Source organism: Puma concolor, chromosome B2, assembly GCF_028749965.1.
Source record: "Puma concolor isolate L17-30 chromosome B2, mPumCon1.1.hap2, whole genome shotgun sequence".
Taxonomy (NCBI): domain Eukaryota; kingdom Metazoa; phylum Chordata; class Mammalia; order Carnivora; family Felidae; genus Puma; species Puma concolor.
The window spans coordinates 41,394,437-41,419,750 of NC_141671.1; the positions used below are offsets into that span (position 1 = coordinate 41,394,437).

Sequence of the window (25,314 nt, forward strand, 5' to 3'; positions counted from 1 at the left end):
GGCTCCAGGCTCTGAGCCATCAGCCCAGAGCCTGACGCGGGGCTCGAACTCACGGACCGCGAGATCGTGACCTGGCTGAAGTCGGACGCTTAACCGACTGCGCCACCCAGGCGCCCCTTCCTTTTACATTTTAAATCCACCTCCCCTTCTGCGTCATTGGTGAGGTCTATTACTCTCTGGACAACGGCAATCCCTCCACTGGAAGCTAAGTCATCCTATAATTGCAGAAGTATTCTTCAATTTTCCTTTGTTTAAAAAAATGTAACATATGCACAGACAGGCATACCTCAGAGATACTGTGGGTTCAGTTCCAGACCACTGATATAAAGTGAATATAGCAGTAAAGCGTTTCAAGTGAATTTTTGGTTTCTCAGTGCATATAAAATTTATGTTTATACTGTACTATAGTCCATTAAATGTTCAATAGCATTATGTCTAAAAAAACAATTTAAAATATTTGATTGCTAAAAAATGCAAACCATCATCTGAGCTTTCAGTGAAATCATAATGTTTCTGCTGGTGGAGGGACCTGACTCCACTTGATGGCTGCTGACTGATCAGTGTGGCTATGGCAGTTTCTCAAAATAAGACAACAATGATGTTTGCTACATCATCTAACTCTTCCTTTCACAAATAATTTCTCTGTAGCATGTGATACTGTTTGATAGCATTTTACCCACAACAGAACTTCTTTCAAAACTGGAGTCAGTCCTCTCACACCCTGCCACTGCTTTATCGACAAACTTTATTTAATATTCTAAATCCTTCGTTGTCATTTCAACAATCTTCACAGCATCTTCACCAGGTGTAGATTCCATCTCAAGAAACCACTTTCTTTGCTCATCCACAGGAAGCAACTCCTCATCTATTAAAGCTTGATCATGAGATTGCAGCAATTCAGTCCCATCTTCAGGCTCCAATAGTAACATCAAAGAACACCGATCACAGGTCGCCATCACAAATATAAGCAAACAGTCATGAAAATGTCTGAAATACTGTGGGAATTACCAAAATGTGACACAGAGACACAAACTAAGCAGACGCTGTTGGAAAAATGACACCGATAGACTTGCTCAACACAGGGTTGCCACAAAACTCTGCAAAGCACAATAAAACAAGGCATGCCTGTTTTATTTGAAATGAGAGAAAAATTTGAAATGAGAGAAAAAGAAAGAATAAGCCACCCATAATGTCACTCCTCTAACACAGTCACTGTTACCTATATACTTTCTTACCATCTTTTTTTAGGGACACATATTTTGTACATAATTGTAATCAGTGAATATGGGTTTTGATACTCTTTTGTGAAATTAACACACTTAATGTATTTGACATTAAAAATATTTGTTGCTTATGTTAAGGTATAAAAAAGAGCAGTAATATATATATGTGTGTGTGTATACATATGTGTGTATATATACACACTTATACATATATACATATGTATGTACACACAAATGTGTATATATATATATACACACGTGTCCATAGTTCAGCTTGAGAAAGAGACTTTACCATCCCCTAGGTAGCCCCCAGGGGCTCCTCCCTCATTCTCTTCTCTCCTCCCACGACTAGCCTGAATTTTTGTCTATGATCGCTTGTTCTTATATGGTTTGCACATGCATGTGGACATCTAAACTTTTTTTTTAAGTTTATTCATTTATTATTTCTGAGAGAGAGCACAAGCTGGGGAAGGGCAAAGAGAGACAGGGAGACACAGAATCTGAAGTAGGCTCCATGGTCTGAGCTGCACAGAGCCTGACACCGGGCTCCAATTCATGAACCACCAGATCATGACCCGAGCTGAAGTCGGATGCTTAACCGACTGAGCCACCCAGGCACCCCATGCATGTGGATGTCTAAACACTTTATCATTAGTTCTGTATGTATCTGAACTTTATGTAATTGGGATCACACTGCAACTTGCTTTTCTACTTAACAGCTATGTTCCTGAGATCCTTCCCTGTTGTCGCACACAGCTATGGTTCATTCAACTTAATTGCATAGTTATATAGTTGTATTCCATAGTGAAACTACACCACAATTTATTGGCAATTTCTATACATAAAATTATATTGTAAATATCATGTCACATTGCTACATATCTTCAAAATAATTGTTAATTATACTAGAGTATTACGCTGATAGAGGAACTATCTTATTTGACAGTTATTCAACATATGGACATTGTGTGTGTGTGTGTGTATGTGTGTGTGTGAGCACGCACGCGCATGTGGCTACTTTGTAAATAATGCTTCAGGGAGCATCTTTGTTTAAATAGGTTATTAAATGTTGTGTATTATTTCCTTCATGGAGGGAATGTGGGAAGATGGTCCACAGAAGTGGATCAAAATGTATGAATAAATAATATGGCTCTTTAATACACTGAATATCGCAATACCTCCAGAACCGGGGATTACCATTAAAAATGCATTCTTTGGAGGGGTGCCTGGCTGGCTTAGTTGGTGGAGCATCTGACTTTGGCTCAGGTCATGATCTGAGTGGTTCATGAATTCTGTGTCTCCCTCTCTCTCTGTCCCTCCCCTGCTCACGCTGTCTCTCTCTCTCTCTCTCTCTCAAAATAAATAAACATTAATTTTTTTAATGTATTCTTCAAATAATATGTTAAAACAGTATTTTGCTGCTGTTTCAATCTACATATCTCTTATTACAAAATTGAACATTTTCCATATATGTGTATGGTGCTATATGTAGTTATCTATTCAAGTGTCGAACCAAGGTTTTAGGGTTTTTTTTTTTATTAGTTTTTTTTTATTTGTTTGAGCATGTCACAAAATAAAGATACAAATTCTGTCATATGAATGCAAATCTTTCCCTATTGTTACCCCACTGGTTTTTTACATGAAGAAATCTTTGATTTTTTTCTGTAGTTTGATGGACTGTTCTTTTCATTTTTGAGTGTTTTTCTTTTGTTTCTAAGCAATATTCAATTCTATAGATTTCCCTATGCCTCTATATTTTGCACTTAATTGTTTAATCAATATGTAATTCATTGTGGTGAAGTTAGAATGATTTTCTCCAAATTGCTAACTATGCATCACAATTATTTATTGAATAATTCTTCCTTCCCCCCCTGATCTGTGATGACTTCTTTATGATTTATCGAATTATTTATGTGAGGGTCTGCTTTTGAACTATCCTAGCTCACTCACCTACTTCCTCTTTTTATGTCAATACCATGGTGTTTTAATTACAAAGGTACACTTTAAGGGGCGCCTGGGTGGCGCAGTCGGTTAAGCGTCCGACTTCAGCCAGGTCACGATCTCGCAGTCCGTGAGGTCGAGCCCCGCGTCAGGCTCTGGGCTGATGGCTCAGAGCCTGGAGCCTGTTTCCGATTCTGTGTCTCCCTCGCTCTCTGCCCCTCCCCCGTTCATGCTCTGTCTCTCTCTGTCCCCAAAAAAAAAAAAAAAAAAAAAAAAGGTACACTTTAATATCTAGTATTGCTATATATTGTAATATCCAATAGATCTAACTCCCTTCTCCTCGAGCCATTTCCAAGATTCCCCATGAGGTTCTCATCTACATATTTTTCCATATAGACTGATAACCATCTTGTGAAATTTTAAAAATCCTGATGGGACTTTGAGAGGAATGGCATCAGACTCATGAACTAATTTCAGAAATATCTAAATCCTTAATTGTAATCTCACCACCTAGAAGTAGGGTTTTAACTTAATCTCTTTAAGCCTCCTTGATCTACAACTAAGCAATCTGTAATGATAATTTTATCCTTTTCTTTACAATATTTATTCTCTAAAGTTAATGTTACCACTTTCATAACTTTCTGCACTGGCTTTTTGTTTTGATCTCAGCCATATCCAATAATGCTTTTATTGTGGCCCCGATAAGTATAATGACAGTGGGCTGTATGAACTCAATCTTCCTTATTATACGAAGGAATGGTCATTTTATATACTCGTTTCTAAGTGGTTTGTAAAAATTAGAAGTTGAACTGACTGAATGTACTTCTGGAATTAATGAGATCATTGCATATTTTTACTTAAATAATTTATGTGAAGCAAATGAAAAAAAAATATATATGAAGCCATTCCTGCATTCCATAACCTTCTTGGGTATAGTGGAACAATCATATACTCTATTGTCGAAATCTACTCACTAGAATTTCATCTAAAATTTTTACATTCCTACGAGAGACTGGTAGAGAGCCTCCCTTTGGGGGCTTGCCAGATTTGTTATCAGGGTCATGTTTGCTTGAAAAAAGAATCTGGAAGTATTCCATCTTTTTTCTAAATCCTGGAACAGTTTATATAACACAGAAATTATCTGTTCCTTGAAATTTTAAAATAATTTTCAAAGGCCTTTTTGTATTTTAAAATCTTCCACCTGGCCCAGGTATATGTGTGTGTGCGTGTGTGTGTGTGTGTGCGCGCGCGCGCCCATGGGGACATTACCATATTTATATTTTTATACATTTAAAATGACACTGTAAGATATCGATCTCTAAAGGAATAACGAACAGCTGCATTATAATTTACTGCCTTCCTTTCCCCCATGAAAGGGAGTGAATGCCCAAGAGGATAAAGCGCTAAGAAATAAGCCATGTTCCCAGGTTTTTGTTCTAACAGCCTCCCTTTTAGAGGCCCATAAGGGAGGCTATAGATGGTGGTCAGGGAATATTGAATGCGGAACCATCCACAATTCATTGAGGCTGAGCAAGTTTGGCATCCACACCTTTTAACACTGACATCTGGACCTAGGAAACCTAAGATCTGAAAAGAAAAGGAGATCATCAGTCTGCCACAGGTCACCTTGAAGTGTGTGGTAAAGGTCTTCCGATTTTGTAGTCCAGCAAGCCACCAGTAGGACACTGTACTTCTAACAGAGCAACAAAAGTTTGTAATTCTAAGGCTTTCTCTACTGACTGCAGGGCTCCTGGATCAACGACCCTCCAAACACTTCACGGGAACCACAAATAAAGATTCAGAATTGTTAGGGACTGAAAGTCTGTGTCCCACCCCCCACCCCCAACCCAAATTCATACGTTGAAACCCTAGCCCCCAATCTGATAGTATTAGGAGATGGGGCCTTTGGGAACCAACTAGATTAAGAAGACTCACAAGGCTGGAGCCCCATGACGGGATTAGTGTCCTTATAAGAAGAAGAGACACCAGAGCTTCCTTTTTTTGCAAGGACACAAAGAAGATGTCAAATGAGCACACATCAAGATGGCGGCCGCCTACAAACTATCCTAAGAGCTCTCAGAATGAAACCTGCCTTGCCAACACCTTGATCTTTAGACTTCCCCTTCAGAACTGTGAGAAATAAATTTCTATTTTAAGCCACCCAGTCTGTGGTATTTTGTTATGGCAGCCCAAGTTGACCAAAGCAAGGGGGCTGTGGTAATGTCTGTCCGAAAGAACACAGAGCCATAACTAGGCACACTGAATAGCCTGCTGTGGGGAGAGATACACCTGAGGAGAAACAAGTAGTAAGGAGTCTGAATGAAGATGGAGGGTCTCCTAGAACAGGCGAGGACTGTGCTGTATGAGCATCTGTGAGAATACAACCAGGACTCAAACAGTGACACCGTGCCCAAGAACAAGGACGTGAACAGGGCAGTAACTGCATATGTGGTACGTTGGCCAATGGTCTGCTTTTTCTTGAAAAAGACACATCTCAGTTCGTGTCCTTGTTCACAGGGGATCCGTGAAGTGTTAGAGATCAACGAAGCGTTGGGATTAGGTCACCTTTTGTCAGTCAAGGTGATGAGTGTTAGAATAGCCCGGCAGGAAGGCACGGACCTCAAAACCCTCTTCGGAGCTAGGATTCCATAATTCCACTCAGGATTTCGCACAAGCGTGCAAGCGGTTTTTTTCTCCCCCCTCCACAATGACAGAGAAATTGCTTTCACACCAGTCATGGCCTCACACAGAAGCATAATCCCTGGCTGGAAGGCAAAACATGCTTGTGGCAAAGCCAAGCAGGCATGTGAAGTGAAGCAGAATGAGGAATGTTTTATGACTGTTTGGGATGCCAGGGGTGGCTGGGTATATGTTGGGTTTTTTTTAAGGACTCCAAAAGACATCTTAACTCATACTGTTTTGGCAGCTTCAAGATGCAACAGTTACTACAAGCCCTAACAGCAGTGACTGATTTCTCACAAGCACCCTTTCCTTTCTGGAGCTTTAAATTCTCTCTCTCTCTCTCTCTCTCTCTCTCTCTCTCTCTCTCTCTCTCTCTCTCTGTGTGTGTGTGTGTGTGTGTGTGTGTGTGTGTGTGTGTGTGCTTTCCCACACATAGAGGCACATACCACACAACTGACGGCCAAGTCCAACTGAACAGATTTATCATTTTTAGGGTGAAACTGTGGAAAAAGAAAAACTGTTGACATACCTTTTAATCTGAACTATGTAGGTCTTGCAAGACTTTCTTTCTACCGGCAGAAAATCAAACTAACAATTCTAAGTTAATGACGAGAGTAAACAGTTCCTTCTTTATAAAATGAATTGGACTCATCAAGCCTTGCGTTCAAGTGAATTTCTCCGGCTCCTTTAAGTCAAATAAAGAGATGGCTTAAGAGAATTCCTAGGCTCTAAGAGTCTTTAAAAAGTAGGATTTGCCCCCCTATACTTGCACATGAAGTAAATAACTCTCCATCTCCCCAATGCTTGTTACCCACAGATTGCAATGAAGGATCCAACTGCGTGAGGTAGTTTTTACAGGCAATGTCAGGAAAAAATACTCCTTTTCTTAAATGAAACTCTTTTATGAAATTCTATGCTAACAGATGTTAGGTTTTTTAAAACATCCCTCCACTAAGGAAGGCAAAGCAAGAGAAGAAGCTGGTAACTATAGGCCAACCCCTTCCAATTTTTTTGATAGTTCTTCATCCAAGTCATCTACATATGAGAACGACTTGTCTGGACCAAGTAATTTAGGGTCAATCATCTAATTATTACTGGTTCCCATCTAGTTATCACAATGGTGACCAGCTCCAGGGTCAGCAAACGACCTACAGAAAATTTAAGACTGATTTTAGTCAATATGCAAGGGCGAGAGTATGAATTTTTCTCAGGTCTATAAGTTCCTGGTTGTTCTGGAAATTTTTCTTCTATCTGCAGACCCCTCACTGTACCCTATTCACCCCGCATTATCAGGTTATCTCTTCCTGGTTTTGAAACATAGGTGATAAAGCTTGAGGGTACTCGAGAGAGCACAGGTGTGCTCTCCCACCGCTAATCTGGGAACCCCGAACCAAGACAGGTGGCTCTGCTGAGATTCTGAGAGGTCAGCTTTATGGCACTAAAATCTTTAGAAAATAATTCACAGCATTTTGTCAGCTAGACTTCAACTGAAATAAATGCCCAAGACCAGATTCTTGCTTCTACAGCATCTCACTTGATTCAGGTGATCCTAAAATCCATCCACTCAGAAAACCCCAAATGGTGTGGTTGGTTTAGGAAGCCAAAGCTGAAGAGGGTCACTTGCCCCTTCCGGAGCCTCCAAACTGAGAACAAAGGCAAGAAAATCAGTTGGGATAGATCATGACAGGCCTTTAACTATGTTTTTAGATGTTTATTTATTTATTTTGAGAGACAGAGAGAGTGAGAGCAGGGGAGAGGCAGAGAGAGTGGGAGAGAGTGAATCCCAAGCAGGTTCCGTGCTGTTAGCACAGAGCCCGATATGGGGCCCAGTCTCAAGAACCATGAGATCAAGACCTGAGCCGAAATCAAGAGTCAGACACTCAACCAACTGAGCCACCCAGGTGCTCCAGGCCTTCAACTACTTATAAAACTTTTCAACTAAGAATATATTAATAAGTTACTGCAAAATAAAAATCCCCTCACTTCCAGGGATTATACCTACGTTTAACTTAACTGTATGCTACTAAAATTTTCCTTTTTTTTTAAGATTTTCCCCGAAATGAATTCTAAAATAAAAACCATTCCAGTGGAAAAAAAATCCATAAACACTAAATTTTTTAGCACCTTTATTTACCTCATCTCTAACTGAACTAATCAGTGGCAAACAATAAATTTGTAGTGAAGAGAGTTAATTTCCTAGACTAAATGCACACATAAACACATAAATGTGACAATATTGGGAGATATATGAAGCAAATAAAGATAACATTTGTTGGGCCAGCCACTGGGACACTGGGCATTTTACTTGGATTATCTCAGTTAATCCTTACAACGGACCTATAAAGTAGGTGCTATTCTACTCCCATTTTATAGATAAGGTTTAAATGAGGAACTTCATTAATGTAATTTAATCTCCACTAACCCAGAATTTGAGTTTAGCGTTTACTCTGGCTATAAAAAGGTTGAATAAGCATATGAGAAATTAAACAGACTAGTAGAAGGCACGATCAATCTACTAGAAGGTCCTATGTTTTAAGACATAGTGAGAAGCAGATGCTAATTGCAAGCCTGTCTGGGAACTGTTTGGGAAGATTTTGTCTGAAACTATGCTATGGTAAGATATTTTAAAATGCAGACTTTCACTAGTTAAAAACAGGTTTCGTCTCACTGTTACTTCCAACAATGGGTCTAGATCAGTGGAATTTCTATAGATTTCTATGCATGATACAGTATAGTGGATGTCAGCTGCCACTTTCCTGGTACCCATCTCCTCCCTGCCCCCCCGGCTCTGTCTTGTCCTCTTCCTGCCAGTCCTGGTGCTTTAGGGAAAGCTGACACACTCCTCCAGTAGAGGGACAGACCAACCAGAAAAACCTCCCATCCCTGCCAATCAACAGAGGGCACTGGGATTGGCTGTGGAATAAGCACATGGCTCAATTTGGGCCAATGAAATGCCAGGGTTGGTTTCCTGGGGATGGAATTCTGGGAAAGACACTTTCTCAGTCTTCTAAGGACTTTCTTTACCAGAAGGAATGCTTCTTTCCTCCTGACCAGAGGGATGCAACTATGAGCCCAGGAACTCCTGCAGCCATTCTGCCTCCCTGAGGAAAGCCAGCCTGAGGATGAACTGACATCACGGAAGAGTGACAGAGAGATGGAAAGAAATAATGGTTGACATCATGCTGAGCTGCTAGTTCACATCCACAACACAGCCCACCCCATCCCTAACTTTGCAAGTACATGAGCTGATTAGTTAATTCCCTGTGCTGTGGGAGCACTTTTGAGTTAGGTTTTATGACAGTCACAACCCCAAAGAATCCCAACTGACACGTGAGAAAAAAACAAACACTAATTCACACCTTTCTCCTGCAAGTACCTGGATTTTGCTTTACACTGTTTCACAACTGTTTCAAGTGGTTTTGTGTTGGTTTTCTCCTAAAAATGTCACAGGCTTCCCAGAAACACTTTCATGAATTCATGAGTGGCCTTGGGCAAGTCACTTGACTTTCCTGGGTCTTTTCAACTAAAAAAGGGTGAAGTTTGATTAGAGGATTTCTGTTGCTCCTACCAGCCCTCACAGTCCAACAGATCTATGTGGCTGACCTAATAATGCAACGTTTCGCTCACTCCACCAAACAAAACCCCTCTTTGGATGGAGATATCCTCTGCAATACAACCTAAGCAACCTGTATCTCTTGCTTGGTCAGATATTTCCCTTTCGCACCTCTACATTCACCCTTCTCCACTCAGCTCTGCTTCCCCAGAGGATCTGATCTCTTTGGACAGCATCGGTATGGCTCCCCGCCTTCTAGCTTCTGGCTGAGTGTGCCTAACGGGAGGCATCATCAGGAGACGGGAGAACTGATGAGTGAGTTCAGTGAGGAGATTTATTCCCCTGGCTCTTCCCCAGCAGAGTTGCTGAAGGTTGACTGCACCCTTCTACCAGAGATAACCTTTCCATGTAGCTTCTCTTTCCAGTTCTAATAACCAGCCCTTCCCTCTTTCTTTCAGGACTAGGTATGGTAACAGCTCCCTGACGTCCCTAGCCCTGGGATGCTTCCACATCCTGTGCTCGGTTCTCTTAACCCTGCCTACGCCACTACAAACAGCCCCTTCAGGAAAAGCTCTTAGATTACTCCATTTGAGTGAACCATCTGTTTCTTACTGGAACCCCAAGACACAATGGCTTAAAAATTAAATCAAAATCAAGCACAACAAAAGAGAAACAGAAGCAATCAGCTTTGAGTCCTACATAAGAGAGATGAAAAGTGTGGCGCGTGCCAAGAAAAACAACCTGCACATATCAAATTAGACACCCGCCACCCTCCTTCCCTGCCGTCACTGAGAATTTGTGGAAAATAGCCATCTCTTGCTATGCCGGGGTTTAAACATACAAAAAAAAAAAAAATCTGTTTATACACAAATTTATTGACCCTTCAGACACCGTCTGCGTGGGGCCTGGCAGAAGAATCACAGCTATGCGCCCATTTTCTAGAGGGACAAACTGAGCTTGGAAGAGAATGGAGGGCCAGAAATCTGCCTCTGACAGGCCCTGTGGGGGTTCTCAGCGCAGCCTTCCGTACTGCAGCTCTCCAGAGATGTCTAATTCCCCCTGAACGCAGATAGAGCTACCATCCATGAGGGTCCTTTGGCTCCTCCGCTATTCACAACAACTGCAAAGTCAAGAGAGACAAGGCACGGTGCCCTCAGCCCCATTCGAAGGGATGCTGAATTCCAGTGCGTGAATCCATAATCGCCAACCATTTCCCAGAGAGACCTTTTCCAGAAATCTAGGGTTGTCCAGGCCCACGGCAGCCCCCCTCCCCTTCGCAAGGCATTTTCCACACCGCAGGTATCAAAGAAACACTTTTAGGACTCCTTCATCACAAAGCATTTCAGAGCAGCTATACCTGTTGCAGGATTGGGAGGCTTAATCTTTCAGGGTCGTCCTGCTTCCATGTCTTCCTCCTTCAGCATCCTCCAGAGCCGGGGCCTGTGGGAAGGACCCAAAAAGCACATTCAGGATATTTGCCCTCAACATGAGAAAGATCCTATCGATCAGGAGAGACCAGAGAGGCAGCCCAGGATGGAGCCCTGAAGAATCCAACAGTTGATAGGCCTGCCCTGGAGGAGGACCCTGCAAAAGCTGCTGAGGAGGGTCCCCAAGGGAGAGGAGAATTTAGGAAAGAAAAGACACCCAACTCCCTTGTAGTTACTGAGGCCTGCAACCCAGGAGTCACGGCGACTCCTCTCTTTCCTTCACACTCTGCATCCAATCCACCAGCAAATGATGGCAACGTGATTCTTCAAAATATCTCCAGACTCGCCACTTTCTCACCACCTCCATGGCTACCACGTTGGTCCAAGCCAGCGGCTTCTCTTGTTGGGCTATTGCGATAACTTCCTAACTGGTCTCCCTACTTCCACCCTTGCCTCTCCATAATCCATCTATTCTGTGGGTTGAATTATGCCATGGGTTGGATTGCGTGTCCCCCAAATTCCTAGGTTGAAGTCCTAACCCCAGTACCTCAGATGAGGGCCTTATGTAGAAATGGGGTCACTGCAGATGTAATTAGCTGTGAAGAGGTGGTCATCCTGGAGTAGGGTGGGTCTCTCATCCAGTCTGACTGGTATCCTTACATAAAGGGGAAATTAGGACACAGGCCCTCACACAGGGAGAATGCCGATGTGTGAGAGGGTTGCTGTTCTGCTGTCACAAGCCCAGAAACTACCAGAAGGTGAGAAAGGGGCCTGGAACAGATCCTTCCCTACTATCTTCAGAGGGAACGAGGCCCAGCTAACACCCTGATCTCAGACTTCTGGCCTCCAGAACTGTGACAAAATATACTTCTGTGACTTTAGCCACCCAGTTTGTGGTACTTTGTCATGGCAGCCTTAGCAAACTAATACAGCATGGTCCCACGGCAGCCTCAGTGATCATTCAGAAATCACTGTTCTTGGGGCGCCTGGGTGGCACTTAACCTAAGCGCCGACTCTTGATTTCAGCTCAGGTCATGACTTCACGGTTCACGAGACAGACCCCCGCGCTGGGTTCTGTGCTGACAGTGCAGCCTCTGCTTGGGATTCTCTCCCCCCCTCTCTCTCTGCCCCTCCCCCATGCCCATGCCCATGCTCTTTCTCAAAATGAATCAACAACAACAACAAATCACTCCTCTGCTCAAAACACTCCTATAGTGTTTCATTTCTCTCAAAATAGAAGGCAAAGTCCTTGAAATGACCTTTAAGGCCCACATGACCTGGCCTGGCCTCTTCCTTGATGTTTTCTTCTCCTACCCTGCCTTTCTTCAATCTCCTCCAGCCAGGATGGCCTCCTCAAACATCCCCAAGCAGGCCCCTCCCTCAAAGCCTTTACACTTGCTCTTCCCTCTGCCTGGAACATTCTTCTCCCAGGCGTCCTTTACTTTCTTCAGGCTCCTGTGACAATGTCACTTTCTCAGTGAGACTCTCCCCTATAAACCCCAGCGCCCATCCTATGCCCCTCCCCGGTTGTATTTTTCTTCGTAGCATTTATCAGCACCTGACATTTGTTTGTATTTTTACCTTCCTCCCTCACACCAGTCTGTAAACTCCTTGAAAGCAGGGGCACGGTATTATGGTTTGTCCCGGATACTGGTACCTAGTAGGTACTCAATAAATAATTGCTGAGAGATTTATTTATGGAATGAAAAAAGCCAAGAGAGGTGCAGAAAGGGGGAAGTTGTCCAATGTCAAAAGTAGCAAAGAGTCCAGAAAGATAAGGAGTGGAGCATCCACTGGGTGTGGTAATATGGAGGCCACAGGTGACAGAGGGCAATTCCTGTGGGAGGCAGGAGTCCTCTGCAGCAAATCCAACCAGGTCCCTCCCTTGTGCCAGGCACACCTCCCATAGGCAGAAGCCAGCCCGAGTGGGCTGTGTCAATTAAGAAGCAAAACCTGAGGGCAGGTTCTTTCCAGACATCTGTCTGTGAGGGGAGGAGAAAAGGGAATGAGAACTAGAGACGGTGAAGGTTTGAGGTTCGGCTTGAACTGGGTTCCTTAAGGGGGTGAGGTCCCAGGAGTGACAGGAGATGCGGGAGATTCACGTACAGGAAGAAGGTTCTCTCTGGCCGGGAGGGGGGATGCGTCCATCTCTGAGGGGAAGGAAATCAGGTTGGATGAGCCCCAATGTCAGTACCCACAAGGGAGCGAAGACAGGAACCTGAGGGCTCAAAGCTGAGCTGCTAGAACCTGTCAATGAATAAATGAAGCCAGGCTGTCTCCTGAATGAATAAGGGCAGACAGGAGCTTGATAGGGGATGTGGTGTGAAACACCTCACCGAGAGGAGTCATGTAGGTGTAGGGGTGGCCCTAAAACCAGAAGCCTCCTTAAATTTTGTGCCCTCAGTGCTTCACCGGCCTCACCCAGCAGTGACAGCGGTCAGAGAGAGAGAGCCTACTGCTGGCCAGCAACACAGAGGGCCCAACGGAAGCTAGAAGCCTTGGTTTCAGAGAGACCCAATCCTCAGGGCTGTGGGGTTCTGGAGAGGCCCTCGGCAGCCTGGGTTGAGTCTTCCCCAAACCGAATCCGGAGGCCCAAACAGCTCCGTCCACCTCTGCCAATGCTGCATGACTGTCCCAGGCTCCCAAAGTCAGACCCTGGAGAGCCCTCCGAGCCCTCACCCTGCACTCCCGATTCCTCCCTCTTAGTCACACATCGAGTCTCGTACACCACAAGAGGATTCCTACTCTGCCCGGGCACCCACAGCTGCGTGCTGGGTGTGACACAAGTTAAACCCTCACACGACAGTCCTGTGAAGTGGTTTTAGCTTCCATGCATAGTCGATGAAACTGAGATTCAAGAAATTCAGTAACCTGCTCGAGGAGGTCACATGGGCAGCAAGGGGCAGAGCTGGGGTTTGAAATCTTCCATGTCTCCGTCTTCCATTCTGTATTCATGTCACCACCCTCGTCCCAGCCCTCAGAGCCACTCCTAGAATTCAACAGGATCCATGCGTTCTTACCTCCCGGCATTCCCCATTTACAGGGCACCCAGCCAGAGGAGTCTTCCTACAGCACTGTTTTTACCTAACCCCGTCCGGTTCAGTTGGCCTCAGCAGCTCCTGATAACAGGAAAATTTCAAACTCGACAGCCAGTCCTTGGGACCCTTCATGAAGGATGCACATCAGCTGCTTCTTTCTTTTCTTTTTTGTAGAGGAGAGAGAGCAAGAGAGAGCGCGCGCACCTGCGCGAGTCGGGGAGGGGCGGAGAGTGAAAGAATCCCAAGCAGGCTCCACACTGTCAGCGCACAGCCCGACATGGGGTTCAATTCCACAAACCTTGAGATCGTGACCCGAGCTGAAATCAAGAGTCAGACACCCAACCGACTGGGCCACCCAGGCGCCCCCCATATTAGCTTCTTCAATCTTGTTTCCCACATGCACTGCCTGCCCCACCCCTCTGGTGTTCCCCTCCCCCTGCAGCTCCACCCCTCTGACCCCCTGCTCTTGGCCCTCTCATGCAGCTCACTGAGCCACACCACCCCAGCTTCATAGCTCTCTGGCTCCTCTGAGCTCACTGCATTTACCTTCCATGTACACCGCAAACCCCGTGAGGGTGACTAGTATTCGTGTTGAAAATGCTTGGAGGGGCGCCTGGGTGGCGCAGTCGGTTAAGCGTCCGGCTTCAGCCAGGTCACGATCTCACGGTCCGTGAGTTCGAGCCCCGCGTCGGGCTCTGGGCTGATGGCTCAGAGCCTGGAGCCTGTTTCCGATTCTGTGTCTCCCTCTCTCTCAGCCCCTCCCCCGTTCATGCTCTGTCTCTCTCTGTCCCAAAAATAAATAAAAACGTTGAAAAAAAATTTAAAAAAAAAAAAAAAAAAAGAAAATGCTTGGAATTGCCCACTGCTCAACACAGGGCCTCTTGAATGGCAAACGTGACTTGATCTACAGAACAATTCTCATGTAGCTCAGATGATATACTTGTAGGAGTTTTTCAGAAAATACAGAACTGGGATGGGTCAGGGAAGGGACACAAGGCCATCTTCAAGTATCTGGAAGCATACTTCTGGTTCCTCCACAGGAGCACCTGGAGTCTGGCATCCTATAAGAGCTATCCCAGTGAGAAGGAGGTGCTAGATAGATTTAGCTCCCCGTCCTCTTCCTGCTCCTACATATTCAAGGTCTTGGCATCCTTCCTTAGCTACCCCTTCACATGCTCCCATAGACATAGATGTCCTGTCTTCTTCCTTGTTAAAGCGAAGAGCTTGAGATGTGAGAAATCCAGCTCAACAGGGTTCGTGGTGATGAGTAGAATGGTCAGTCCTGGATGCCCAGAAGTAGGAAAAAGGATACTCCATTTCTGGGGAATTGGGAGTTGGCCCTAACCTACTTCAGTCATTAGTCAGGAACCACACAGTAATTCTGGGGTTCGTGAGGCCACAGGAGGAGGATGAGTGGGGAAGATGAAAGTCAGTAAAGGCCATCAAATCACACCCCATACCTGAATAAAAAGATCTGGGAGAAAACTATAGGGGTCAAGGTGATGCCGTCTGTGAAGAGGCCCGGTAAGAAATCCAAGTCTCCTGAAACCAGCGGAACTGAAGGCACAGTATGGTCCTCATGACACAGTTGAAATAAAGAGCTCTGCAGTCAGCCCTCGGATCCAGTCCTGACCTTGTCACCCAGTGGCTGTCCAATCTTAGGCTCGTCACTCAACCTCTCTGAGCCTGTTTCCGTAGGAGCTAATGTGAGGCCTAAATAAAACAAATGTATAAAAGCATCTAGCACAGTGCCTGGCTTTATATAAGGGGCCCAATAAATGCTGTCCCCCTCCCTCCTTCCAGCCTTCAAATCTCAGAACTCTCAAACCTGTATAATGAGAACAAGTACAGAAGCTACAGGGCACTTCTCAGAGAGAAGGTTTGCAAAGAAAGATGGCCAAAGTCAGCAAAGGGAAGGAGAACAAAAGGGCCACCCCATGGCCTCTAAGAGAGAAGGCGCTGGACCTCTGTGAACACCCGGGTTTCAAAACACAACAAAGCTTCAGGCCTCACACCGGACCCAAACAGGAAGTTTGTGACAAACTTAGCAAATACGCAGGCACAACTGCGGGAGGTTGTACACCACTCAGAAAAGATGAAAACCAGCACCTCTCGGGGGTCAGGGTGGATTAAAAGGAGCGTGCCCACCCCCAGCATTCCAAATGCACAAAACTCTTCCTGGGCCTCAGGGAGCACCCTGCCTTGTGCTCCTCCTCACCCCAAGCACGTGGGCCAAATCACACGAGCTGCTCTGGTTTTCCAAAGGCAGGGTCTGTCAACTCCTCCCCACCCTCTGTCCTTCCTGTACCTCCTTAGGCATCAAGGACAGCAGTGAACACCGCCCCCTGAACAGCAACCAGGGGCCTGGGTGACTTAGGTGTGTGGGATCACTTCTCAGCTGGGAGAACTCAGCACAGAAAGAGGAAGTGATGTGTGGAGATGTCTGGCCAATGTGTGTTTCACCAGCCACCCCCCCCCCCCCACCGCTCCACAATGGGGTCACCAGGCTGCCATTTTTTCCTCCCTCTGAAATGCTGCCTGGCACTAACATTTTCGTGTTACTTGCACTGTTCACGCTGGCATGGGCACCGTAACTTCAGATCATGTTAAGTGGAGACAAACGGCGACACACCTAACGTCCATCATCTGTGTCCCATCTCCCCCAGAGTGAAAACTAGGAGATCTCCTCCCCTCTGTACACACTCTCTCAGCACCTGCGGACTGAGCCTTGAGACCGGACCATACGGTTGCTAAGCGTGCTTGATGAATGAATAAACCACGTCAATATGATTTCTACGACCTTATCCCCTACTGGGTGGTGTCGCTCTTCTTGATGCACCTTCAGCACACAGGTCCCTGGTTCCTGCCCTCCCGGGTGAAAGGCCCAAGTGCAAGCTCAGTCCCGTCAGCCTCACTGCCCACCCACTGCCTCCTTGGCACCCTCCAGCCGTGTTTTCCCCACCTCCCCAAGTTAGGTTCCTTTAAAAAAAAAATGACTCATTTAGGAAAAGACAAAACCAAAAACTTCTATGGTAAAGATAAAACAGCACCCAATCTCTTTAAACATCCCCTACTCCATGTAGAATTTAGATCTGATAAAGACTCCCCCAACTGGACCTCTTATTTTGGAACTTACGGTACATATGATTCTTCTAGCAGAAGACATTTCCAGTAATGTCTCCTCTCTGAACTTTTCAGGGTCTTCTTTTAAATGGAGGTGGACTCAGGCCTCCAGTCAGTAGCTTCTTCAAAATGAGAGAATGAGAAATTAAAGTCCGGGCTCTCAACTCCCGGAGCAAAAATTAATTATTTGATGTTTCATTCTGTTTAGGATTCTGACTAATGACAGAGGACGCTGGCCTTATATCATTGGCCAACTAAGAATTAAGGGGAGTTTTTCATCAAAAGTAAAACTTCTTGGTCTGTAACAAGTTTATAACATTTTGTGCACCGTATTTGAAAGGAACGAAATTATGTAATACGACACGCAGAATTGCAACGTTTTCGGGCTAAAATGAGCAATTAGGAGAAACCTGACCTAGGGGTTGAACATTGGCTTGCATTCCCAGGCCTCATCCCCAGAGATTCGTCGGACACCTCTGGGCTGGAGTGGGGATCCGGCATTGGGTATTTTTTTTAAGTTTCCTAGTGATTTTAATGTGCATCCAGGATTAAGAACAGTGGATCTGTTGTAGTTAGGAAAATGGAGATCTCAGCAAATTAAGGCACGGTCCAAGACTGCATAGCCAGAGACAAAACCAGAACCCAAATCTGACGTGTAGAGACTCTCCATCCAGTTCTGCAGTCTCAACTCAGATTCTTAGCATTCAGAGATTTGTTTGAAACTTCTCTCTCTCTCTCTCTCTCTCTCTCTCTCTTAGTTTGGGGCACTAACACAGAGTTACCAACTTCTGGTTTTGTCAAGCAAGGGTATTTTTATAAATATCTACCAATTACTGTCACTGCTTCCAGACAGGTCTCCTGCTCATTTGCATACCTGCTGCTGGCCCTACCTCAATCCTCGTCCAGGAGGTAAGATTTAATAGTATCTGGCCCCTGCCCACAGTCTCCCGCACCTCTACTCACCCGGCTCCTCACAACATCCAGGTGACAAACCCAAACAAAAGCCAGGCCTCAAAAATTCGCCATCTCCTCCTTTCCCTAACTCCACAATATCTTTTTTTTGTTTTGAGTTTATTTATTTTGAGAGAGAGCGTGCGTGTGCAGGTGGGGAGGGGCAAGAGAGAGGGGGGGAGAAAGAATCCCAAGCAGGCTCCGTGCTTTCAGGGCACAGCCCGATGCTGGGCTCAATCCCACAAACTGTGAGATCATGACCTGAGGCGAAATCAAGAGTCGGATGCTTAATGGACTGAGCCCCCCAGGCGCTCCTCCACAATATGTTTCTGAAAGCCCCTTCACTGACTACAAACTACTTCCCAGTCTCTCCAAACCCACCCTTCACCTTCCTCCAGAATGACATGTGACAAGTGATATTTGCACAACTTACAACAACCAGTATTCCCAGGTTGTTGTTCCATGCACGTTATCCCTTCTACATTTTTCCCTCATCAAGGATACACTGGAAACTTTTAAAGAGGACCACCTCTGAGGAATAGGATTAGGGGTGACGGGAGGGCAGGGGGCGTTCTCTTTATACTCTTTCAGTTTTAATTTGGGGCAAGCATTTTTTTTAATGGGACAAAACAAATCTCTCCCCCTTTCTCTCTTTCTCACACGAGCACGCACGCGCGTGCGCGCACACACACACACACACACACACACAAAAGAGGTTACAAAATATAGTATCTAAGTATCTACCATCTAAGTAGTTTGCTTCCACTCTGTAAATACAGAAAAGCACCTGGGAAGTCTCCATCCCCAAGTTCTAAATGTAAATGATATCTAGGTGGCAGGATTATGGGTGACATTAATTTCACTTCCCTTTCTTCTTTGCTTATCTTTATTATGTTCTGTTTACATTATAAGGGAATAATGAAAGGTTAAAACCTGGACCTAAAGCATTATCTGATCTCTGAAACCTACATAGCCTTGAGAAGCAAAGGTGCCAGAGCAGGGCCAGTCTGGTGATACGTATGGAGAAATCTCCTTTTTGTAAAATGAAAGAGGTCTCTCTGGGACCGAGTCTACCACTGCAACTGACCCCAAGCCACGCCCAAGCCCCGCCAGTCCCCAGGAACAGCGGCAGAAGAGGTGCCTTAGCCCAGCTGTCAAGCCCCTTCTGGGACCTGTCTGGCCGCCTCAGCTTCATCTCGCCCTTCTCCCTGAGTTTGAGCCACATGGATCAGTGCTCTCTCCTGAGGGTCTCTTCTGGTCCCTGTCTCTAAGTTTCTATCGAGGCTGTGCCACCCACCCCTACTTGTTTCCTTCCTGAGTGTCTGCCAAGGCAAGCAGCCAGACCTGCTCCAAGGAGCAATCAAACCCACAACTTGTAGATCGGGAGTCTAGAAACTCTTAAGATGGAGTATACTCTATGGAATTCTCCACACACAGTCTCCACTGCTCCCTACTGTCTAACGAGGCAGTGAAGAGGGGTGAGAGAGTCTTCCAGGCAGCAAGAACCATGAGCTTAAACATCTGGAGGCCGGAGGATGTGTGATGTGTTCAGAGGAGAAGGGGCATTTGGGATGTCTGGGCCATCTCCTAGCACATCCAAGACCCAGCAGAGAGAAAAATCTGGAGAAACTTGATGCCAAAATGTAGCAAAGAGAGGCCCAAGCAAAGAGTTTTCATCCTTCTGCTTGCCCACAATTCACTCTACCCTTCCAGTGTCTAGTTGGGTCTAGGCCAACAGGAGTGGGTGGAAAAAACAGGAATAGAGAAAAAAGAAATGAGATTAAGCAACACCACAGGGAGGAAGGCTGAGGTCCTTCCAGTGAAACATCGCATCTTCTAAGTGGTTCTGGGCAATTCCTGAGGCGTGTGGGGAACATGGCTGGTGTTTAAGCCTCTCCTGAGGCCCTGAAGGTGAAGGATGTTTGCCAACTCTTCAAACTTCCAGGACCCCCAAGAGACATTTTTTAAGAACGTTGAGACTTCAAAACTGCTCAAACTCCAACTGGCCAATGCTCCACCCAGAAGCCTCTATGGCCTATATGAGGCCTTTTGGGAAATACTCGTGGAGGCCCCAGGACTGGCACCACCTCCTATCCTGTAAGAAGGAAGCCTTCAACAATTTTGGTCCCTCAAATGTCCACCTCCACTGGGCTTGAGTCTTGACTAATGGTACACTCAACTGTCCAGAGAGAAATACCAGTCTGCAGAAGTGTTGTGCTGTTTTAGGTAGAGGTATGTGCCCGTCTTCTCTCCCTCAAACACTCAACTAGACTGTAAGCTCCTACTGGACTCTGCTCTAGCTTATTTCCTTTCCTTTCAAACAGCCCTCCCTGTTGGCTTCCAGTGGGCATTTACCAACTAAGCAGAAAAGCAATCCTCAGATCCATCAGTTCTAGCCATGTGGATCCTCTCCCAGGGCCACAGCCATCCCTGGGCTCCATGATGGCTCCCTCTGAAGACATCCTTTCAGGCTCTGGAGTGGTAATGGCTTGCTTCTTCCCCACGTCCCCATCCCCCTGCAATTGGTCCATGGGCACTAGACCATCACTGTTGTTTCCTTTAACCCTATAGCTCTTCAGATAAATACATTATTAAAGTCTCTTCAATTCAACCTGTTGAGTGAGTGAAGGGTCCAAAAAAAGACTCAGGACCTAAGATCTGTATCAACGAAAATTGGAGTCTTCTTAGAGATTGAGGAGAGGTATACACTCAAAACAGCTCAAATCCCTTGAAGGAATGGTGGAGAGTTATCTGCCACTGACTGCCTAATGAGAGGCGTGGGGGCCCGCACCGGTTGGAGAAGGTCTCATGGAGGAAGTGAGATTGGAAGTGGGTCCTGACAATAGGTTCAATTGGGTCAAGTGGAGAGGAAGTAGGAAGACCATCCCAGGCAGTGAGGCCAGCACACATGTGGCACCGACCACAGGGTGGGTAGGGCCCCACTGCAGAGGGATGAGACGATGAGGCAGTGAGGAGTCACAAGTACGCATTCGGGAGTCAGACAGAATTGCTCAGAGCCCAATTCTGCCTCTCGTTAGCTACGCGACTGGGCAACCTACTGGCTCTCCCAGCCCTCTGTACTTTACGAGTAGCATGGTAGAGATGAGGATAATAACAGTATCTGCCTGCTGGGGTTATTGCAAAGATTTAATGAGGATGCACATAAATGCTTAGGATGCTCAGGGCCTGCCATCAATGAATATTATCTGTTTTTCTTGCTGTTATCAAAACCACCCAATGCCCATCCTGCTGATGTAGACAGGGACTTTCTTCTTTAGAACAGCCATGATTCTAGGAAGAAGTAGACACTAGCTGACTGGTCACATGCTGAATAACCTAAGAAATGTAAGAGCCAGCTGAGCATTAGAATGCCCAGGCAGCCAGGGGTGGGTGTTCTGAACCTGACACAAACACACTGTTCTCTGCTCTTATTGGACCACCGAGTGCATCAACTGGGCTCCCTAGGCTTCCAGATGGATTTGGCTGAAGCGAAAGCATTTATTTCCCTCTTCCTTCCACCGCACCACAGCGTGGCAGTGGTTGTATCCCTACAGCATCACAGCTATTGTAGGGGGCCCCTGCTCCCCAACTCTAGAGCTCCCTCTTCCCAGCCTAAGGGAGGTAACAGTTTCCCTCTCTCGCCAGCCCTCGGGTGCCTCTTATCCTCTGGCTTGCCTAACTCTGACTACACTTCTCTAAACACCCGTCATTAAAGTCTCTCCAGCTAAATGCTTTGCAGGTGCTAGCCATCTCATGCTGGGTCCCTAACCAACAGAGCCAGGGCCTCTGTCCATCATCAGATGCACGGGGCTTTTGTACAGCCCTGTCTTATGCTCACTCCCCTCCTCCCCACAGAGGCAGAATGTAAGGGCAGTGTTTAGGATGTAAGCAGGTGCCTTTTACCCATGAGCAATCATATGGGAATTTAACGTCCCTAGGGATCTAGGTAAAACCCAAGAGGCTCAGGGAAAAGCAACTCTCCCAGGCCAGGCAGGATATATTCAAAGGCCTCGTGCCCCACCAATTCCATCACACAATAGAGCTCCAACAAAGTGACAGAATCTAGATCAGTGCATGGGGCGCCTGAGTGGCTTAGTCAGTTGAGCATCCAACTCTTGATTTCGGCTCAGGTCATGCTCAGAGTATTTATTAAGTGCTTACTGTGTACAAACACTGTGTTAGGCATTGAAGAACCAAAGTTGATTAAAATAATGATCTCGGAATTCAAGAGCCACAAAAATAGGAAGAAAGAGCGCTTAATGCTGTCTAAAGGGGATTCTTAAAGAGCTAAAGCTTGAGTTACACTGGGTCTTGAAGGATGGGGCTGTGACAGTGGGGACAGAGGGGAAGGCAGCAGGGGATGAGAGAGGGACAGGGGAGAAGGCACAGCCCTGAGCAAGGATGAGCAGGACTGAATTGATGGGGACAGGAGCAGAAGAGGTAGGCTAGGGGTTTGTCTCACATTGGGGCTACCTGATTCAAGAACGAAGCACATTAACACAGCAGAAATGAGACCTGACTGGAAAGATGCCCCCCACCCCAGCAGTCCTCCGCAGTCAAACTGCCCCCACCACCCCTCCCCCACCTCCGCCATCCCCTAGCTGGGAAAAGAATAAGGCCTGCTTGTCCTGAAGGGATGCTTCTCAGCCTGATACCCACTGCTAGCCTGGCCCTGCCTTTTGGGGGTCCCCCCGCTGGGTGGGCAGAAAGGGCACCTAGCCACCCCCTGGACCCCATGTAAACTAACAACCTTCCATACTCACTTGCTCTTACTTGGAATTCTAAAATTGAATGTTCATTTGTCTCACCTAAAAGTTTTCTCCCTTTATAAGCAAATATGCAAATGCCTTGGATGAAGCTAAGTCTTAGTAGCCGCGTAGCCTCTTAGCATGAAAGCTTCCAGAAGATCGTTCCTGGAAAACAGGTTTTTGCATGAGGGATGCTCAAGAGATTATCTGTGACTGAAGGTGAGGCAATAAGAAGGCAGAGGGGCTCCTGGAAGGAGAGAAGGCCCACCTTGCCCTGAACCAACAACACCCACCAAGCACAGAGGGTAGAGAGTTAAAGCCTTCCAAAGACTTTTATTTTCACCTTTTTAAAAACTGAGATGAAATTGGTGAACCGTAAAATTTACTCTTTAAACTGCACAGTTCAGTGGCCTTTTAGCATATTCACAAGGTTGTACAACCATCACCACTAACTTCAGGATATTTTCATCACCCCCCCCAAAAAACCCCATACCCACTAGCAGTCACTCCCCATTTCCCTCTTCCCCTGGCAACCGCTTTCTGTTTCTATGGACTTGCCCATATTGGACATTTCATATAAATGGAACCATAAAATATGTGGTCTTTTGTGTCCAGCCTCTTTGACTTAACATCATGTTTTCATCATGTTACATTCATGTTGTAGCACACAGCAGCCCTTTATTCCTGTTTGTGGCTAAATAATATTCCACCATAGAGATATACCACGTTTTGTTTTATCCATTAAAAGGCTTTTTAAAGATTTTTTAAACTGTTTTTTATTTATTTTGAGAGAGAGAGAGAGAGAGAGAGAGAGAGGGAGAGAGAGACAACACCAGCGCGAGTGGGGGAGGGGCAGAGAATCCCAAGCAGGTTCTATGCTGTCAGCACAGGACCCAACACAGGGCTCTGAACCGAGAGATCATGACCTGAGCCAAAATCGAAGAGTCAGGCACTTACCTGACTGAGCCACTCAGATACCCCATCAAAAGGCTTTAAAAAGCGCAAAGCAAATGATGCTTTCGCAGGAAGGAGATGCCAGTGTCCTCGGGGCTGGCTTGGGCGAAGCAACCATTTGTAAGCCACCCTCCTCTGAGCCTCCCACCGGCACTCAAGGACACTGTCCAAACCCTACCCCCTGCACAGGCATGAAGCCACCCACAGTGGCTCAGGCCAGAAGCCCTGCCTCACACAGGCCATGGCAGAAACACCTCAAATTCCTTCCGAGAAAATTTGTCATGACTCTTCCAATGTGTTTTATAAATTCTGGTAATGGAAGATGGAAGAGCAGAGCCGGCTGCAAGGGCAGCGTGTGACCTGGGTAGGTTTACAGCGCCCGCCGCTGCTTTAATGCCCTGTCGCCATCTTGAAAGCCTCAATTTTTAAACAAGGGGTCCTGCGTTTTCACCGTGGGCTGGGCCCAGCAAATTTTTGTAGCTGATCCTGGGCAAGAGGCCGGGGTTTGGGAAGCGGTTGAAACCGGACAGTCTAGGCAAAGAGAAGGCTGTGTGACAGAAGCTCACTGAGCCGGGCTGGGGGGCTGGGGAGGGGGACTGCAGAACCACGCGGAAGAGGCGCCAGGTCTACGCTGCTGACGCTGAAAACCCAGCCTCCAAGCTGCCCCAGACCAAGTCTTCCAACCCCGACGGCTGAAGAGTCGGCTGATAAGGCCTCCCCGGAACAGCCGGACTAGCTGAAAGTAAATTTGGTAAAGTCAACGCGGTACAGACTCAGACTGTAAAGCAGGGGGACTCAAACCGAAACTTGTTTGATCTCGTAATCGCTTACAGGTTAAGACCAAGAAGAAGAAAGGAAAAAAAAAAAAAAAAAACAAAAAAACCCCACACTTACTAAAGTAACTGGCACAGAGAAAACTTTTTAAACATTTACTTTTTTTTTTTTTAACTGTCACCTCTATTTCCAGCATTATCAAGGAAGTCAGAAACCTGGTATTTGATCCAAAGAGCGGCACCGTGCTGATGTCAGAATGGAGGCGGTTTTAGGAACAACCCATCCACATGGATCCCGAGGAGCCCTGACCTGCAGGTTCAACTCATCGCTTTTATTTTATAGATGAGGAAGCTAGGCTGTGTGAGGGGAAGTAGCCAGCCAAGGCCACCCACAAAAAGAGGCAGGACCAGACCCCGGGAGCTTTCAGCTTCCCCTTCCAACCTCCCAACTTCATGAGTTCAACCAAAATTGATACATTGGGTGTATGCCCCCCCCACCCCCCACCCTCAGTCGGCCCCTAGATCCTCAACACAAATCTCTGGGTACTTGTCTTTGCCTTTGGGGTAAGGGAGTCTGGTCATGCAGACAGGTTGAACACTTATAAACCCCAAGGGAGAAGATGGCTTCCTTCCATCAATACAATCTCTGTTCCATCGTTTGACAAAAGGGGGAAGAGCTCCAGTGCAGGGTTCAGAGTCTTTCCAGTCCAAGGCATTTATAAACCCATTTGTTTCTGGGAAGGGTGAAATTTAACCTAGTTTTTGCTAGTTAACAGGTACAAGGGTAACACAAGACAGATGGAATGAGGGGGCACACAGAGAAATACTACCAGCCCACCACACCCAAGATGTAGGTCCAGATGGCCACTGGAAAGTGATAGGATTTCTGCCACCCAGCAAG

The 25,314-nt window shown here is 46.1% G+C and overlaps 1 protein-coding gene across 12 annotated transcripts in view; it reads right to left on the reverse strand.

The window, feature by feature from the left end:
* Nucleotides 1-25,314, reverse strand: part of TRERF1 (transcriptional regulating factor 1) — a 212,400-nt gene that overhangs the window by 115,026 nt on the left and 72,060 nt on the right. For 10 of the 12 annotated variants that reach the window (XM_086706859.1, XM_086706856.1, XM_086706857.1 and 7 more), the window contains exon 3: nt 10,757-10,839. The exons of the other annotated variants lie outside the window; for them this stretch is intronic. The gene's annotated coding sequence lies outside the window, so the exon portion shown is untranslated. The remainder of the gene's footprint in view (nt 1-10,756; nt 10,840-25,314) is intronic. 12 annotated transcript variants of the gene reach the window in all.